This window comes from Lagopus muta, chromosome Z (assembly GCF_023343835.1).
Source record: "Lagopus muta isolate bLagMut1 chromosome Z, bLagMut1 primary, whole genome shotgun sequence".
In the NCBI taxonomy this organism is placed as follows: Eukaryota; Metazoa; Chordata; class Aves; order Galliformes; family Phasianidae; genus Lagopus; species Lagopus muta.
In genome coordinates, this window is record NC_064472.1 from 75,046,921 (window position 1) to 75,059,785 (window position 12,865).

The 12,865-nt window shown below is 48.7% G+C and overlaps 1 protein-coding gene across 2 annotated transcripts in view; it reads left to right on the plus strand.

Annotated features, from left to right (window-relative positions):
- PAX5 (paired box 5) overlaps nucleotides 1-12,865 on the plus strand; it is a 118,947-nt gene that overhangs the window by 54,181 nt on the left and 51,901 nt on the right. The window lies entirely within an intron of this gene.

Here is a 12,865-nt window from a genome sequence, read left to right on the forward strand (position 1 = left end):
GATCCTGAGTGGAAGAAGTAAAGCAAAAAGTAGGATTGCTATCCTGGACTTTAGGAGAGCCAACTTCAATCTCTTTCGGGGCCTACTTGGAGCTGTCTCATGGGCTAGGGTGTTGGAAGGCAAGGGGGCCTGTGAGAGCTGGTCGGCATTTAAGCAGCTCTTCTTCCAAGCTCAGGATCGGTGCGTCCCTGTAAGGAAGAAATCGGGAAAGGGTGGCAGGAGACCTGTGTGGATGAGCAAGGAGCTCGTGCACAAACTCAAAGGAAAGAAGAAGGCCCATGAAATGTGGAAAAAGGGTCTGAGCACTTGGGAAGAACACAGGAATGTTGTCAGGGCCTGCAGGGATGCGACAAGGAAGGCTAAAGCCCGCCTGGAATTAAATCTGGCAAAGGGGATAAAGGATAATAAAAAAGGTTTTTTCAAGTACATTAAGAGTAAAAGGAAGACTAGGGAGAATGTGGCTCCCCTGCTAAGTGACGGGGGTGTGCTGGTAACGGGGGATGCTGAGAAGGCGGAGATACTGAATGCCTTCTTTGCTTCTGTCTTCAGTGAAAAAGCTCCCCCTCGGGAATCTGAGACCCTGGAGATTAGTGAGAGGATCTGGGGAATGGAAGACCCCCCTTCTGTCAGGGAAGAGGTGGTCCGGGAGCGCCTAGGCAACATCAATGTTCAGAAATCCATGGGACCCAATGGGATTCATCCACGGGTGCTGAAGGAGCTGGCAGAGGTGATTGCTGAACCGCTTTCGGTCATCTTTGAGAAGTCTTGGAAGACGGGGAAGGTGCCTGAAGACTGGAAGATAGCCAACGTCACCCCGGTCTTCAAAAAAGGCAAGAAGGAAGACCCAGGCAATTATAGGCCAGTCAGCCTCACCTCTGTCCCTGGAAAGGTGATGGAACAGCTGTGCTGGATGTCATCTCCAGACAACAGGAAGAAGAGGAGGTTATCAGGAGTAGTCAGCACGGGTTCACCAGGGGGAGGTCGTGCTTGACCAACCTGGTAGCCTTCTATGATGTTGTCTCTGGCTGGGTGGATAGGGGGAGAGCAGTGGATGTAGTCTACCTTGATTTCAGCAAGGCATTTGATACTGTCCCCCATGACGTCCTTATAACAAAGCTGAGGAAGTGTGGGATAGATGAGTGGACAGTGAGGTGGGTTGAGAACTGGCTGACTGGCAGAGCGCAGAGGGTCGTTGTTGGTGGTGCAGAGTCCGGTTGGAGGCCTGTAACTAGCGGTGTTCCTCAGGGGTCTGTGCTGGGTCCGGTCTTGTTCAACATCTTCATCAATGACCTTGATGAGGGGATAATGGCCACCCTCAGCAAGTTTGCCGATGATACGAAGTTGGGAGGATTGGCTGACATGCCTGAGGGCTGTGCTGCCATTCAGCAAGACCTGGATAGGCTGGAGAGCTGGGCAGAAAGAAACCGGATGAGGTTTAACAAAAGCAAGTGTAGAGTCTTGCATCTGGGGAGGAATAATTGCATGCACCAGTACAGGTTGGGGGATGAGCTGCTGGAGGGGAGCTCTGCGGAGAGGGACCTGGGTGTCCTGGTGGACGACAGGTCGGCCATGAGCCAGCAGTGTGCCCTTGTGGCCAAAAAGGCCAATGGCTTACTGGGGTGCATTAAAAAGAGCGTGGCCAGCAGGTCAAAGGAGGTGATCCTCCCCCTCTACTCTGCCCTGGTAAGACCTCATCTGGAGCACTGAGTCCAGTTCTGGGCTCCCCAGTACAAAACAGACAGGGATCTCTTGGAAAGAGTCCAGCAGAGGGCCACGAAGATGGTGAAGGGCCTGGAGCATCTCTGCTATGAGGAAAGGCTGAGTGAAATGGGTCTGTTCAGCCTTGAGAAAAGGAGACTGAGAGGGGACCTGATCCAGGTCTATAAATATCTGAGGTGTGGGGGGCAGAATGGCGAGGCCGGACTCTTTTCAGTGGTGAGTGGAGACAGGACAAGGGGAAACGGCTGGAAACTGGAGCATAGGAAGTTCCGCACAAACATGCGCAAGAACTTCTTTACAGTGAGGTGACGGAGCACTGGAACAGGCTGCCCAGGGAGGTGGGGGAGTCTCCTTCTCTGGAGATGTTCAAGACCTGCCTGGATGCCGACCTGTGCTACCTGGTGTAGGGAACCTGCTTTGGCAGGGGGGTTGGACTCGATGATCTCTGGAGGTCCCTTCCAACCCCTACAATTCTGTGATTCTGTGTGATTCTGTGAGTCAGGATTTTGTGGGTTAAAATGATTTTGCTCTACTTTACTTTTGCAACAAGCCACAAAATACTGCAAAGTTTGTGACTTTCCATGGGGGTTGGAGATTCATGATCCTTGAGGTCCCTTCCAACCCTGGCCATTCTGTGATTCTGGGTGGAAATTAAGTGTACCTGGAGCTACAGTGTTTTTGGCTGTTGTTTTGTAATCAGTTTACAGCACACAGATGAAACACAGAAAAATTCTGAGCTGCTGTCAGAATCCCAAGAGATGTCATACAAACAGAAATCTGGGGCAGAGAAGTCACACAGCAAAAACACATGAATTTCATACTGGGCCCTGTGGTATTTTCTGCATTATTAGATTGTCTGCTCTTAATATGGTCTGCTATGACCCTCCTTTTTGTAAAAGATTGTTCAGACAGGAGGAGGTGGCAGGAAGGGGGTCAGCTGTATCTTGTGGCCTCTTTTGGGTATTTAGTGATTGCCTTCACAACACTGAGTCTCTTCATCTGTGTAATACAGACAGCTTTACAAAAGGAGTACTGGGAGGCAATCTCAGACAACATTTATGAAAAACCTTGAGGTAGGTCCTCTGAAAGTGTAAAAAAAATTACAGATGTTGTTCTTACAATGTGCACAAGACATCTCAAATGTCTGGAGCAGTCAATTGGATGGATTAAAAATACCTGGTAAGATAGATGTAAACCTCATGCACATTCACAGTGCGCCGTCCATCATATTTCTGCTTCACATTACACAGCAGGGATATCCTGAGGTGAATATGTACAGCAGATTGCATCTTCTTCTGTACTGAGATGCCTCAGTGGAAGCAAGAGAGCCACTGTAACAATGTACATCCTCCCTCGAATGGCTGAAATTGTCACTTTTGTTGATGGAAGTTCTTTCCAGAATCATAAAAAACAATGTGTTTCAGTAATATCTTGCGACAACAAGTGTCATAAAATGATTGTGAGCTTGGTTTTAAACTGCTGAACACCTCTTCTATAAGACAGGCTGAGAGAGCTGGGGCTGTGCAGCCTGGAGAAGAGAAGGCTGCGAGGTGACACCAGTATCTAAAGGAGAGCTACAGGGAAGAAGGGGACAGAGTCTTCAGCAGGGTCTGTGGTGACAGAACAAGGGGAAATGGCTGCAAGCTTAAAGAGGGCAGATTTAAGTTGGATATAAAGAAAAAATCTTCTACAGTGAGGGTGGTGAGGCAGTGGAAGAGATTGCCCAGAGATGTGGTTGATGCCCTGTCCCTGGAGACTTTCAAAGCAAGGCTGGATCAGGCCTGGGCAACACAATGGAGCTGTGGTGTCCCTGTGCATTGCTGGAGAGTTGGACTGGATGGCCTTCAGGGGGCCCTTCCAACTCTAAGGATTCTGTGATTCTGTGATTCTCTTCCATCAGCATAGAATGTGTCATGTGCTATTTTAATTGGATGCTCCTTTTCAGCTTCTATTCCACTCTATGTGTAGAATGATAGAAGCTGATGACAAAGAGTGATGTGGTCATTTCCTTGTGCAGTGGTAGGGATGATTCATGAGATGTAGGGAAGGGAGAAGTTATAAGAAGGGCTTTGCATGAACTCATGGCAACATCTGGAAAGGAGAAAACAAGGAAATCCCTCTGAGAGAGGAGAAAGACAGCAGAGATGCTGCTTTGTGAGAAAGGAGACCCACATTGTTGGGTGTGGGGCATGAGTCAGAAGGATGAGCCTACGATGCTGTTGCTAAGAAATGGCTAGTGAGAAGCTCCTGAAAATGTGTTAGGAAATCTCTGTACTCTTCAGAAAGTAAAGCTTTATTTTAGTTGGTTTCAGTTGTTGCAGAGCAGTGCTTACACAGAGTCAAGGACATTTCAGCTTCCCATACTGCCTTACCAGCGAAGCCTGGGGGGCAGAAAGAGCTGAGAAGGAGCAGAGCGGGGACAAGTGGCTCCACCTGTCCAAAGGAGTCCACACCACACGGCATCGTGCAGGACTATAAAAGTGGCAGTAGTGGTGTCTGGTGTGCGTGTGCTTCCAGGGGACTGGTTGGACATGAGTGGGTCAGCATCGTGCATCTCTCGTTTTGTATATTCTGTTATTATTAATTTCCCTTCCTTTTCTGTCCTGTTATACTGCCCTTATTTCAACCCACGAGCTTTATCTTGTCTTCTGATTCTCACCATGGCTGTGTGTTGCTGAGCTGCCTGCTGGGTTTAACAGGTGGCTCTGGTAATCAGATGGTGGGAAAGAGCCTGTGCAGGTATTGTGAAAAGACCTTTGGTGACGCTGGTGCCAGGCCAGCGCTAACAAAGGCGAGTGTGAAACGGAGTAAGCAGTTGTTCCTGTATGAACGGAGCAGTGTTTGTACTGAGAGGAAAGAGCCTTAGAGAAATGGGCAACTGAAGGTATGTGTACAGAGATGCAAATCACATCAAAAGCAGAGATCAGCTGTCACCACTGCTGTCCTCTCACTGTTACTTCAAACACTTGTCATTTGCCTGGTGAGTCTAAAAACTGGAAAGCCACTGTAGATCACTGAAACGTATGTCTGTGTGTTTTTAGACAGCCTTTCTCGTCATTTTTGCTTGGAGACTCCTGCTTACAAACCAGTAGGAAGGGCTCTGCTGGCCTACCCGCCTCAGCCAGATGGATGGTGCTTTTATTGACCTGTGAAGGGCTTGGTTAAAAAACATCTCATGTTCTCAGGCCTTTGTTTTCTGCCCCAAAACCTTCCAAAGGAAGTTCAAGGATGCTGAGTGTGAGACACAGGCATGCAGAGTTTGCTTTGCAAGGTGGTGGTGTTGCTGCTGGCATCACGCTGGGAGGCAGGGATGCCTCTCTGCAAGTTACAGAGGGGCCAGGTCCAACTGCATAGCTCTCCTAGCCCTTCATGGGCTGTAGGAAGCTCTGAAGTAGGGATACCATTCCCTCCTGAGGAAGACAAGCACTGGAACTGTGGACACCCTGTGTCTCTGGGCTGTGCAGCAGATGCCAAGGCCTGGCAAGCACTGGACCCTGGTGGCATCCTCATGGCTCAGCCAGCTCTGCCCCAGCCTGCCTCCCCTGGGCAGTCCCTGCTTCACCCCTCGGCGTCCAGCCAGGAGGATGGCCACGCACTGGAGCTGGTGTCCGGCTGGTTCCCGTGCTCGTCACTGCTTGAGGCATATGGTGATTTTTGGCCAGCCCTGCAGAACCAGATGATCTCTGTTGGTCCCTTCCAGCTGAACTACTCTGAAATAGCATATTCTGAAATAGTACTCATTTTTGTCAGAAGTAACTGCTTCTTGCTCTCACCAATTTTGCTCTAGGCTCAAAGGCTGGGACAGCTCACAGCACACATCCAAAATAAAGTCGGCCAGCCCTGCGTACTCACATCCAGGCACAATGCAAGCTAGTCAGACCTGGGTTCTGTTTAATTTGCCGGCTCTGCTTAACAAAATAACAAAAATAGCAACCGACACAGCAGAAGGAGGAAGGATTCCAGCCACAAGTGCCGGCTGCTCTCTGTGCTGCTGTTTCACAGGGTTTTGTTGCTCACTGTGGGCAGCCCCCGAGGAGGGCACGCATGTGATTTACTGGTCTGGGAATGCCACGTCTTTAACACTGCAGTGCCCATTTCCTGCTGAAATAATTTCTGCAAAGAGAGGCTCCTATTACGGCAAAAGGAGCATGGGCGTCATGATTTATTATTATTTATAGTCCTGGGGCCTTGTTTATGCACGATGGGTTAGGTGCTCAGGATAGGAATGCCATTATGCAAATGACATTGAATGTCCTTACCGAGCCTAAATAATTTTTGTATTGGACGATTAAACCTCATCTGTTATTGATATGGGCTGCAGTCGGGCTATTAAAGAGTCCCAACAGTACTTACTCCCAGTAATGGGAAAATTGAGAGGAAGAGGCTAAACAATTGCCTCAACTGCGCCGTGATTGTCTGCTAGGAGCGGAACATAACGAAGCCCCCGAATGGAAATCGTGTTTACTACTTAGGGATAAATAAAAGGAGGGAGCGCGCAATAAATTATGCCTTGTGATTTGAATCAGCGTGGCGGAGAATTTCCCTACTTCCAATTTATTCGAGATTTTTTGAGGGGGTGAAGGCGAAGCTGGGAGCCATCGCTGCGCTGTGCTCGGGGGAGGGCCGGCAGGGCAGCTCTGTAGGAACGCGGGAGCCGCGCGTCCTTGCGCCTTCCCTCTGACACAGCTGTGCGTTCACGTTTTGATCAGTGTTGATAGCTTATGAATTCCAAAATTGACAAAATTTACAGAAAAAATGAGGATAATCCATCTTCCTTAGCGGACTGTCAGGAGCTGGCTATACTTCATAATCTTCAATTACAGATGCTATTTTCAGACATTTACATGCAGATATTAGAAGAAAATGAAAATGAGAAACAAAGAGCAAATGGAAATGTGGCTATTTATATGTATAAAGGAAAAAAAAAAACAAAACAGGTAAATTCTAGGCATTTAGATTGGATTTGGGAATCCCTTTGGAAAATCAGAGGATGGCTGCATCTGTTCACGGATTTGACCGTGGAAAAGTAACACGTAGTGCAGAGTTTCCCACATGCAGATAATCTGAAGATTTAGGTCAAAAGGCAGTCAATTATTCCGACGTATGAGGAGAGACGTGTCCGTGGCGGGGTGAGCTCATTTCCCCTATTTTTAGAAGAACCTCTGGGGATTCACACAATCCTAATTGGATTTGGGTTGAAAGAAGCACGGCTGTTAATTTTTTACAAAAACATGTATGTTTTGTGAAAGAGAGTTTTAGAAATATTCTGTTTGCACAAAGGAAACAAGGCTGCATCGCCGAAATAAAATTTTCATGCCGTTTAAGGGAGTAGAAGCCAAACACTGCCAAAGCCAAAGAGAAATTGGAGCTCAGCTGCAATTAGCCACGTAGATGGGTGTTACTGCAAAGCAAAATCAGCTCTTGTGGTGGTGGTGGGTAAGGCAAGAGATGTCTGCATTACCGCACGGAGGGGTGGCTGGTGGGGTGGCAGTGATGAGAGTGACGTATGGCAGCTCAGATACCCTCCCAGCTCAGGTCTGAGGTGGTTGAGAAGGACTTCAGAGTTAATTTTCCATTCCCATAGCATTTGAGGGGGGATAGCTCATGCAGCTACACGTGGCACCAAGCTCCTGGAAGCCTGGGGAGATTAATTACAGTTGCTTTGGATTGAGCTTCCTGAGCCATATCTAATGTTACAAATCTTTTCTCTTTGTGAGGCTGAGGTTGGGGTTTCTCTGCAGAGCCTTCCAGGTGTTGGCCAGTTCTGCCTTTCTGTATTAATTTTGGATGTGTTGAGAATGGACAACTTGCATATGCTAAGTGTGAGCCTGCTGCTGCCCTCGGGGCTTAGCAGAGCTTTGGTGGCCACAGCTGGGGCCAAGCAGTCCAACAGAAAGCACTATACCTTAACTCCAGATCTCAGATCAGGAAGAGCACTGTGTCAGCCATGAAGGCCCTCAAGACACTTCCATCTCACTGCCAGCTGGTTTGCTCAGGGAGAGTAGGGCCGTGCACACGGGCAGTGCAGAAGGAAAGCCAAATCCTGCAGCCCTGAGCTGGAGCTGCACCAGGTCCAAGCCACTGGCTGTTCAGGCTGAGGTTCTGTTTGCTGCTGCATGCCAAGCAGCCCCACTGGTCTGTCTGCAGGTGGTCACACGAGTAGCAGCAAGGCACAAGGCATGCTGCTTTATGCCCGCTTGTGTTTTTGCAGGTGTGATTTGGAAATCTGAGCGGAAGAAGAAAGCCCTGCTGCTGTGCTAACCCAGCCCCTGGCACAGCAGAGCTGCTCCCTCAGTGGGTTTCCCATGTGTGCCCTGCAGTGGGCTGTGCCCCACCACTATATGCCCAGCTTTGCTAATTTAGAATAAGCTTCTGGGTATACCTCAAAGAGAAAACTGCCATTTATTTAGGGTATGCTGACCTGGTAAATGACACTCAGGCATCTTGCTATAAGAAGTGCAGAGTGAAGTCAGTGATGGAGTATCTCACCACTTAACCGTAGTGCCACAGGAGGTGCAAGAGCGTGCCTTCTGACACTGCTCATATTATTTGAGAACAGTACCAAGTGCTCCTGCATCTCTTTGCCCGCTGTGCACACATCACCTCCACCACCCCACAGGCATCTTCTATGCCACAGCGTATCTCCTGCAGTAAAGTCAGATGTGAGGGCTGTGGTGAGTGCTCCCATGAGATGCTGGGGTTTGAGAGACTCTGTCACCTTGTGTCCGAGGCAATCTCTCTTGGTATGCAGCTGGGAAACCAAGGGCAGTGGAGGTGGTATGGGTGCAGGGGGAGTTTCCTGCATTTTCTGCTAAAAGCTAATAAAAGTTGGTAATTTCTTCCTCATGTATTTACACCCTTGTGGGCTACTGACAAGATGTGGTATGTGGAGTGTGGAGGGTTCTCTTTGCACTGCGGGCACTTGCACTGTGTGAGGCACAGTTCCTGTGCAGGGACACCGAGCTCACGCTCCAGCTATTTTTCCAGGCCACTGTCACTTTTGGAAAGTAGCCACTGGCACAGCTATTCCTAAATATGTTGGCCTATGTCAGTTTCCCCTTCCATAAAACAAATGGGACAGTACTTGGAGAGAGGTTTCAAATGACACCTCCCAGGAATCTGGGTGTCACAGAGTCTTTCCAGCACCACTTGAGCAGAGGCACCAGCACATGGCACATCCTGGTGCCGGTGCAGAGGTGACCGTGGAGGAAATATTTGGAAATAAAGCCTTTGAAACAAAGATGGGTGCGAAACTTCTAGCACCCATCTGCACTCCGCAAGGACAACTGGCAGGGAAGGGAGGTGCAGTGTGGGCACTCCTGCGTGTGGCAGTGCACTGCTGTGCATGCTGAGCTCCCCTCTCTCCTCTGCCCCAGCCCCTCTGCTGGCTCCCTGTCCTCCCGAGCTGAGAGCACTAGGCAGAACGTGCACATGAGTCTTGCCTGTCCTTTTGGTTTGTCCTCGGTCTCTTCTTTTATATTTCCTCGTTTCACATGTCTGTGTTTTCTCTCCTCCATGCTATGGCAGTGGTGCTCCATGCTGATGAGACAGTACGTGGTACAACCGCAGGCAGTCATTTTTCAGGTAATTTCCAGGATACTGAACACCTGACTCTTGCTTTTTCACCAAGCAGGCCAGGGTTCCTGCTTCACAGGGACAGGCCTGATGGTCATGCACATGCTGACTCGCAAGTAGAGGTGGCGGAGCCAATTCTGAGACCCCTGTGCTGCAGCACTGATCCCTCCAGCTGCTTGCTGCTCTGTGTGTGTACTCACATGCACCACGAGAGGGGATCTCTCTGTGAGATGCTGAGCACAGGGCTCAGTGTCTCAGCCTGTCAGCAGTCACCTTCTGCAGCAGGATGCTTCCTTCTCTTCCCAAAGCTGCCTGCACTGCTGCTGCATCGGCCTAGTGCTGGTCCCAGCCATGGCCCAGCTGCTTCGTGCAGGTGACGACAGGGGCAGTTCAGGGGCTGGCTTCTGCCCTGCACCACGTGGCGGCAAGGAGGTGGTGTTGGGTCCAGAGCAGCTGGGACTCAGCCCACGTCTGCTGCTGGTGAGTGCCTTGTGTGCAGTTATTGTGGTGGCCCTTCTATGGTTTGTTGCCCTCCTGTGGCTTGTCAGCCTGGCTGTGGAGTGGGCAGCAGCTACTGCCTCTGAGGAGGGATGCAGGTGTGCCATGAGAGCAGGGGAAGTGCCTGAAAATTCCATTGTTTGCACTTCTACAGCAGCAGGTGCAGGCTGGACTCCATCTCTGGAGCTCATCAGGCTCCTTCTCCCTGTGCAAGGTGACATGAAGGAGCAGAGGTGTGCCATTGTCCCTTCTCCCAGCAGAGTGTGCTATACCCTTCTAGCTATTTGCTTCTGCTGCTGTAACAGGTGAAATCCCTCTGAGCTTGATAAAAGCAAGTTCACTTATGTGGTGTTGTCAGATCATTGCAGTTACAATTTGAGACCTACTCCTGCTACAGTTTCCTCCTAGATTAATTACTAGCAGCTGAAAACTGATGGAAGCTGTGATGCTTTGACATTTGCAGCGTACCTGAGGCTCTCATGGCAGGGATTTTGCAGGAAGAGACTTGTAATGCCTCAGCTGGGTGTGGGCGAGGAGCAGCAGCCCCTGCACCACATTTTGGCTATGAGGGAGTTAAACACGAGGTGTCTCTGCAAGACTGCAGCTGTGCTTTCATTCATCCGGTCTCTTTTCAGATCGGGGCTTCAGCATGCCAGATACACAGGGGGATATTGGGACTGCAGTCACAGAACAGTGTGGAGCAGTGTGAAGGCTGGCAGCTCCATGCAGAGCAGGGGCTGAAGAGCAGGACAGAGACCATGCAGCCTGCTGCGGCCCTGTAGGAAGCAGGAGGGCTGCCATAGAGAAGGCCAGATGGGGCTTCTGTGATGATTGCTCTGGGTAGGATGCAGGACCAGAAGAAGCAGCTTTGTCTGGTTGCGCCTGCAGGAGAATGGCTGGAAGCATCTCTGCAGAGGAGTGCTCCACCAGAAACTGTGCTCCAAAGGGTCAAAGGTATCAGAAGCACTGCTGAAGCAGAGATGTGGGCAGTGCGTATCTCTGAGGAGCCAGTGTCAGAGGAAAGAGACTGGGTTCATGAAGGTGAGGGAAATGTGAGGGTGAGGAGAGGTTTGGATGACAAATAAGCTGTAAGGGCTGAGGAACAGAACAAAATCTAAGTGCAACTGAGGAATGCAGAAGATGATTATAAGTCTTTGATGATTTGTTCCTGATGAGAAGTCTTTCAAAGAACCATGGAACTGTTTGAGTTGGAAGAGAACCTTAAAAGTCATCTAGTCCAACTCCACTGCAATGAACAGGGACACTGGGCTCAGAGCCTCATCCAGCCTGACCATGAGTGTCTCCAGGGATGGGGCTTCACCTACTCTCTGGGAAACCTGTTCCTGTGCCTCTCCATCCTGACTGTAAAAAACTTCTTCCTCATATCCAATCTAAATCTTCTCTCTTTTAGTTTGAAACTTTTTCCCCTTGACTTGTCACAGCAGATCCTGCTAGAGAGTCTGCCCTTTCTTTCTTAAAGGCCCCTTTTAGATACTGAAATGCCACTCTCAGGTCTGTCAGAGCCTCCTCTTCTCCATGCTGCACAGCCCCAGCTCTCAGCCTGTCCTTGTAATGCAAGTATTCCATCCCTGAGATCATTTTTGTGTCCTTCCTCTGGACATGCTCCCACAGGTCCAGGTTTCTTTGATTTTTTTGCAAAGTTCCTTGCGGCACTGATCCATGCACAGGGTGGAGAGAATGGGTGGCCAGCAGCTGTTCCTTCTGGCAAAAGGTATTTGGCATGGTCTTGCGGAAGAGGTTTGTATGGCAGATCTCTCAAGGTGATGTGGGCACTGGTGCCTCACACAGATTGCAGCCTCAAATGAAATGTGTTTCTGTCAGTATGAACCTGCTAATAATAAACTATAAAACTAAATTCACTTTGCCTTGAGTAATAGCTGAGTAACAGAGACGCAAACAGGTACACACCTGACCCAGAGCACTCAGCTGTGGCCAATCTCAGATTGTGTGGTGGGCATCTCTGGCACAAAGAAACCTGCAAACACAGAGTTACTCAAGAAATGTTTTGTTCACTTAGATAAAAAATATTAAAGTTAATATTTTGATACGATAGCTCAAAAGATCACTGCAGGCTTAAGTAATTACTCATTACTTCATCCGCAGTGATACTGTGGGAATCCACCTTGGAGATTTTATTAATTTTGTCTGTTCTTCACTTGAAGTCCTAGTTCTCTGACTGTTGTGGACGTATCTCAAAAATAAAGGATTAAAACTAGTGAAAATAGCAATAGGGAAGGGAGGACATTGAAAAGAAATGTCCTTGTTTTGTGTGAATGATCCTGCAATAAGAAACCATGAGAAACACTAATGAGGATGAGCTTTCTGCCATGTACATGAGAGCCTTTCTGGGTGTGTGGATTGGCCTCCCTGCTGTAGATGGCCATAGCTACACAGACACCAAGGGGATTAGAGGACAGGAGGCATCTATTTTCTGAGGACGTGTGCTCAGCTAGTGAAACTTTGGCTGTTGTGCTTAAGGAATTCCCATGAAATGAGAGCATCCTTACAATGGTCAGGTTATTCATTCTTAAATATCGTGGCTTTTGAAACAGTTGATTTCAAATCCATTCATTAATCAAACACTTCTATTTAAGTGCACTCTACTTCTTATGAAATAACAAGAAAATGAAGCACGCCTAAGAAAAGCAGGCAGACAGGACATTCTGGTTCCCACCTACTTGCTCCACTGAATTAAGGAGAGTTCAACTTAATAGATGTGAATGGTTTTCTCTGACAAGCAAAAAACTTACACTTGTACCTTACAGGGCCGGTGCACTTTGCTTTACAAAACTTCCTTTTTATGGAAAGCTTTGTGCCACAGTGATGAGTTTAGCTTTCATTTTATCAGGAAAGCCCCGTTTGGTGTTTTCCAAGAACATTGGTGATAAGCACACACCCATTTATTTTTCTGACTGCTTAACACTATGGTTTACACTGACCATGTATTTACTGCCTTTGAAAAACTGGGCAATCTGACTGAACAAGAGCTTTTAAGGGGTTCCTGCATTGCAATTAGTATTTGCCATGCAAGGAAAAACTGTTGAATAGTGCA